This window comes from Callorhinus ursinus, unplaced genomic scaffold (genome assembly GCF_003265705.2).
Source record: "Callorhinus ursinus isolate GAN/ISIS: 27379988/994484 unplaced genomic scaffold, GSC_fseal_2.0 scaffold35, whole genome shotgun sequence".
NCBI classification, from domain to species: Eukaryota; Metazoa; Chordata; class Mammalia; order Carnivora; family Otariidae; genus Callorhinus; species Callorhinus ursinus.
In genome coordinates, this window is record NW_027397097.1 from 6,673,070 (window position 1) to 6,680,119 (window position 7,050).

Here is a 7,050-nt window from a genome sequence, read left to right on the forward strand (position 1 = left end):
CTTAAGTTTCCTTGAGCCTTCACAATGTTGTAATCCTACAGTACTTTCATGCCTTTTGTGGCATGTAGCACGGTCTAGTAATTGTATTTGTGTATCTAACTTCCTAAGCTCCTTGAGAGCAAGTCACATTCCTATCCATACTATCCTTATTCCCAGTACCTAGAACAGTGCCTGATACACAGTAAGAATAAATGTGTTATAAAAATGCATTTAACAGGGGCGCCTGGGTGGCTTTGTTATTAAGCGTCTGCCTTCAACTCAGGTCATGATCCCAGGGTCCTGAGATCAAGCCCCACATTGGGCTCCCTGCTCAGTGGAGAGCCTGCTTCTCCCTCTCCCTCTCCCCCTGCTTGTGTTCCCTCTCTCGCTGTGTCTCTTTCTGTCAAATAAATAAATAAAATCTTTTAAAAAATGTATTTAATAAATGCTTACATAGTGCTTACTATGTGCCAGACACTGTTCTAAGCATTGCCTCCTTTAAACCTCCAATAACTCTATGAGATAGACTACTGGTATCTCCCCATTTTATTGATGAGGAAACTAAGGGGCAGAGGGGTTCATTTAACCCAAGATCATAATCTAGCAAACTAATTCTAATCTAAACTGTTTTTGCTTGGTCTCTGGTGGACAAAATGGCTCCCTAAAGATGTTCATACTCTAATCCTAAGAACCTATAAATATATTACTTTCCACGACAAAAGAGATTTTTGTGGTTAAGGATCTTGAGATGAGGAGGTTATTCTGGATTATCCAGGGTAGATTCAGTGTAATCACAAGGATCCTTAAAAGTGAAAGGGAGGAGGGATGTGGAAAAGGGAGACAGAAGACTGAGGAAGAGGTAGATTCAACTACAGAAGAGGTCAGATGTGAGATGTGATTCAATGTGAGAAGCACTCTACTCATCCTTTGAATGCAGAGGAAGAGAGCTACCAGCTAAAGAATGAAACTCCAAAAAGTGGGAAAAGGCAAGAAAACAGATCCTTCCTCAGAGTCTCCAGAAAGGAACAGAGTCCTGCTGACACTTTGATTTTAGTCCAGTTTCATTTCAGACTTCTGAACCACAGAACTGTAAAATAATGAGTGTGTGTTGTTTTAAACTGCTACATTTGTGATAGTTTGTTACAGCAGCAATAGGAAACATACAGTGTCAAATCAAGGGTGACTGCAGGTGCCTGGGTGGCTCAGTCACTTAAGCGTCTGACTTCAGCTCAGGTGGTGATCTCAGGGTCCTAGGATCAAGCCCCAAGTCAGGCTCCACACTCAGCACGGAGTCTGCTTCTTCTTCTCCCTCTGCCCCCCCCCCAATATCTCACGTGCTCTCTCTCTCTCAAATAAATAAATAAAATCTTTTTTAAAAAATCAAGGGTGACTGCTGTAGGCTAACAATTGGAGGGGGCTACTTGCTAGAGGTACAAGGTTCTTAGTTGCATCTACCCAAATGTCTCCATCCCAGGCCAGGGTCCCACTCCCTACCTATAGGAACCCTGACGTTAGCATAAAAGAACATTCAAGGGATCACTGCCACCCCAACTATTACATTCTGAGACTGATTTTCAGCAGTCTGCTCCCCAGGTACAGAAGAGGGTTCTTTAAAAATCTTCCGTGGGGGCGCCTGGGTGGCTCAGTCCCTTAAGTATCTGCCTTCTGCTCAGGTCATGATCCCAGAGTCCTGGGATCGAGCCCCACATTAGGGTCCCTGTTCAGTGGGGAGTCTGCTTCACCCTCTCTGGCTCCCCCTGCTTGTTCGCTCTCTCTCTCTCTCTCTCTCTCTCTCTCCCTCCCTCTCTCAAATAAAATTTTAAAAATAAGTAAAAATAAAAATCTTCCATGAGGTCTTCTGGAGTTCACACCATGTCCTGAATTGATGGGTGGATGACCTGACCCTGAAATTCCCTTTCTTCGAGGCTTTTTTTTTTTTTACCTGAGTTTTATGTATGTATGTATTTACTTATTTATTTAAGGGGGGGAGGGACAGAGAAAGAGGATCTTAAGATCTTAAGAAAGAATCTTAAGCAGGCTTCACGCCCAGCACAGAGCCCAATGTGGGCTTGATCTCACGATCCTGAGATCATGACCTGAGCCAAAATCAAGAGTTGGACACTTAACCAACTGAGCCACTCAGGCATCCCAAGGCTTTTTTTTAGATAAGTTTTTTTTCAATCATCCCACCTCCCCTCCAATACTTGATGCTATCAATCTTTGTTATTTCAATCATTCAAATGGGTGTGTAGTGATATTGCAGTGTTATTTTAATTTGCATTCTTTTGGTTACTAATGAGGTTGAAAACCTGTTGATAAGTTTGTTAGTCATTTGGATATCCTTTCTTGTGAAGTACCAGTTCAGATCTTTTGCTTATTTTTTTTTAAGTTTATTTATTTATTTATTTATTTATTTTAGTAACCTACACCTACCATGGGGCTCAAACTCACCACCCCAAGATCAAGAGTCGCACATTCTTCCCACGGAGTCAGCCAGGCACCCCATTTTGCTAAATTTTTAAAAAGATTTTATTTATTTATTTTGAGAGAGAGAGAGAAAGAGCACACAAGTGGAGAGAGGGACAGACGGAGAGCCAGAGAGAATCCCAAGCAGACTCCCCGCTGAGAGCAGAGCCTGATATAGGGCCATGGGACTCAATCTCAGGACCCCAAGATCATGACCTGAGCTGAAATCAAGAGTCAGATATTTAATTGACTGAGTTACCCAGGCACCCCCCCCATTTTGTTCAATTTTTAAAATCAACTTTATCGAGGTGTAACTTTCATGCAATAAAAATACACTTATTTTAAGTGTTTACCTTGATGATTTATGACAAATGTATATCCCTTGTTACCACCACCACACCCCTTCTGACCCAGGAATTTCCTTGTGCCCCTTTTCAGTCAATCCCTACCCCCATGGCAATCAGTGTTCTGCTTACTATTACTATAAATTAATTTTGCCTGTTCTAGAATTTCATATAAATGGAATCATACAGTATGTACTTTTTTGTGCTGGTTTTTAACTCAGCATAATGTTTTTGAGATCATCCATACTGTTTCATGTGTCATTCAGTAATTTCTTTTTATTGTTGAGTATAAATATACTATGATTTGTTTATCCATTCAACTGTTGATGGACATTTCAAGTTTGGCGCTACTATAAATAAATCTACTGGGATCATTCATATACAAGTCTTTGTGTGGATATATGTTTTCGTTTCTCTTGGGTGTGAAATGCATGGGTTGCAGGGTAAGCATATATTTAACGCTATAAGAATTGTTAAACTGTTGAGTGCTTGACTGGCTCAGTCAGAAGAACATTCGACTCTTGATCTTGGGCTTGTGAGTTTAAGCCTGAAGTTGGGTGTAGAGATTACTTAAATACAAATAAATAAAGAATTGCTAGACTGTTTTCCAAAATGATTGTACCATTCAGTGTCTTTTTGACATGTCCCCATCATTCTCTGAGCACTTCCTTGATTTTTGGTCCAAGATGTTCTAGGCTTTTCTTGTAGTGTCTTTGACCCCAAACCCTCAAATCGGGCTTTTCTCCAAAGAGTTCTGATTCCTTTCATTGAAAAATTGTATTTAGAAACCAAGGTGTGAGCACTAGATGAGGTCATTACTATGGACTGTCACTGTTCCTTGGTGCTCTCAGTGTATATAAGACTCCAAGTAGGGGTGCCTGGCTGGCTCCACCAGTAGAGCATGCGACTCTTGACCTTGGGGTTGTGAGTTCGAGCCCCACATTAGGTGTAGTAATTACTTAAAAATAAAATATTTTTTTAGGGCGCCTGGGTGGCTCAGTTGGTTGGGCGACTGCCTTCGGCTCAGGTCATGATCCTGGAGTCCCGGGATCGAGTCCCGCATCGGGCTCCCCGCTCAGCGGGGAGTCTGCTTCTCCCTCTGACCCTCTCCCCTCTCATGCTCTATCTCATTCTCTCTCTCAAATAAATAAATAAAATCTTTAAAAAATATATATATATTTTTAAAAAAGACTCCAAGGAGACTCACTCTCACTCTCCTTCTGGCCTTTAAAAAGCATACCACCATGAGTTCTACAGTAAAAGGGAAAGGAATTCTGCCAACAACTTGAGGGGGCTTGGAAGCCTCTGGTAATAAAGGAACCCACCAACACAATGATTGGAGACTTGTAAGACCCTGAGCAAAGGACCTATCTAAGTCATTTTCAGACTCCTGACCCACAGAAGCTGTATTTTTTTAAGTCAGTAAGTTTGTGGTCATTTGTTACTTAGCAATAGAAAACAGAGACAAAAGGGGTGGGAGAGAAGGCTCCACCAGTTAGCAGCACTCATGAGAGCCTAGGAAGGCAGGACTGAGGCAGAGATCATTTTCCTGTTTCTCTGGCTGTTGCTGCTGGAGAGAACAGTTACGGAGACCGGATTTTTCTGCAGCTGTATCTCAGTGGCCAGCCACTAACTTTGTGGGTGACGAGAGGTCATTGTCATGACACATGATAGCAGCAGCAGCCCTCGTTTGCAGCTCTGGTGTGTATTCTTGAACATCAGTACTTCATTTGGTGGGTTTCTGATGCCTCTAATTGTGTGAGAGGTGGCAGCTCCACTGGCAAGTCCATTTGGCAGTGTAGTTCTGGTAGTGATTCCAGCCTACAACTCAATTCTCCTAAATTTGCAACAACCTTGTAAGTACCTCATGTCTCTTTAAATCTTCTTCTACTTAGAATAGCTAGAGTTCATTTCTGTTTCCTTCACCTAAAGCTTAACAGATATACCCGCCTTTGCTTGAGCTAGCTTAAAAGGCTTCCTCTTTCTTGTGGCCAAGTGATTCTGGTCTAAGATAACAATGGAGACATCAAGAGTTGACTGTTACCACAAAGGGTGGGAAACTAAGGAGTTCAATGAGGCAGAATGAGGGCTAATTCATTCAACCAACACATTTTTCTCATCCCCTGCCCTGTGTCAGGCCCTTGAAATAGTGGGTCATGAACACCCCTGCCCTCAAAGAGCTCCAAAGCTAGTTGGGAAGACAAAGGCATATATGAGTAAATCACAGTACATTTTATGACCCATAAAAGGAATTAATTAAATATAGTGGGAGCCCAGAGAAGACAGAGGCAATAATTCTGCCTCTCCAGGGGTATTAGGAGATTACATTTGAGGTGGGTCTTCTAGGATGAGTGAGCTTAAAAAGAAGAAAGAGAAAAGGATCCATTACCCACAAGCCTTGTTGGACACAGAGTGAGTCAATCACTTTGAAGGCATCATTCCATTTAACCCTCACAATATCCCCAGAGCTAGGTATTGTTATCTCCTTTTTACAAATAAGGAAGCTGGGCCTCAGTGAAGTTAATAATTTGATGATGTCCAACAATTGGATGTAAAGGAAACAAGCTCATAGGATCCACTCTAGATAGTATAAGCATAAAAACACTTATCGCAGGCTGTGAAACTGCTTGAGCAATCATTGGACGTGCTCAGAGTAAAGACTCCAGGCTGGGCTTTCAGGAGTGACTTCCCAAGTCCTCCTAGTGGGAGCAGCAGGGGAGCTGTGGTCCTAGCAGACTAGGAAAGCTTCTTTTAAGGCTGCTGGCTCCAGAACCCCGCCATCTCCGCTGCGGTTCACACCAGCATAAACAGTTATTGGGTACCCTGCCCCTCTCCCCGCTTAACTCAGTTCCAAACTCAGGTCCTGCAAGAGTACATCTGATTTGTGGACACTAACTAGCTGGAAACAAGTCTGGAAAAAGGGATTTGTTTTTCCCACCTCCAGTACAGGGAGACATAGCAAAAGGCAGCTGGACTGGATGTTGAGTGAGCCAATTCATCATTTCCACCACATTCAGTTTGATGGGCTTAGGAATGTTCACTCAACAAACACTAAAATGATTGATTATGCCTATCATGTGTGGAAATGGACACTCTCATACACTACTGGTGGAAGTGTAAGGTACTCTGACAGCATCTAATAATATTAAAAGCATGTATCCACTCTGAGCCAACTTTTAGGAATTTATCCTATCAAGAAAAAAATAGCACAAATACATGAAGTTCAAGAATGTGCACTGTACATTGTGGCTACATAAATCTGGAAACAACCTAAATATCCATCAATATTTGACTAATTAAATAACTAAATGATACGTTCACACAGCAGAATACTATGTAGGCATTAAAAGGAATCAAATGGATCTCTCTAGGCATTGGCCTGAAAAGATGTCCTTCATATGTTGTTGAGTGTAAAACAATGACCAAAAAAAAAAAAAAAAAAAACTGAGTTGCAACTACTAGTTTATATAACATAATCTCATTTTTTGTTTTTTTTTTTAAATGGAGGTAGCAGATATGTCAGTATAAGCATAGGAAAAATTGTTGATAGTGTTTACTCTCAGGGATTGGAAGGGTGAAGGTAAGCAGACTTTCATATGCTTTACTTTACATAATTTTTAAAAGCTAGGTATTATGGGGCGCCTGGGTGGCTCAGTCGTTAAGCATCTGCCTTCGGCTCAGGTCATGATCCCAGGATCCTGGGATCAAGCCCCACGTCGGGCTCCCTGCTCTCCTGGAAGCCTGCTTCTCCCTCTCCCACTCCCCCTGCTTGTGTTCCCTCTCTCGCTGTGTCTCTGTCAAATAAATAAAAATCTAAAAAAAAAAAAAAAAGCTAGGTATTATGGGTAAGATTTGCTTTTCTTGGTTGTAATTTCCAGTATTTTCAAAATATATATATATATGTATGTATTATGTGCATGTGTGTGTGTGCCTTTTAAACCATTTTTAAGGATAACCTAATATACATTTTTAAGTCAGAAATAAAGATAAAAAGTGAACTGAGTGGTTTGAACCCAGAATGAGTCCCAGTGGCCACTGAGCAGGCTCTCCAGTAGGTAGGGCAGAAAGGTTCATGCTCAGACCCAACTCTGCAGGGTCAGTGTGAGTTGATCCTGCTTGACTCTGTCCTGGGAGTGGAGGGGCAAGCCATGAGGCAGGAACTGCATAAGCATCTGCAAGTCCAGGGAGGGAAAGGTGTGCCTAGGCTCTTATCTCTTCATACAGATGAATCTGCCATGAGGGCCTACTGTGGGCCAGGCAT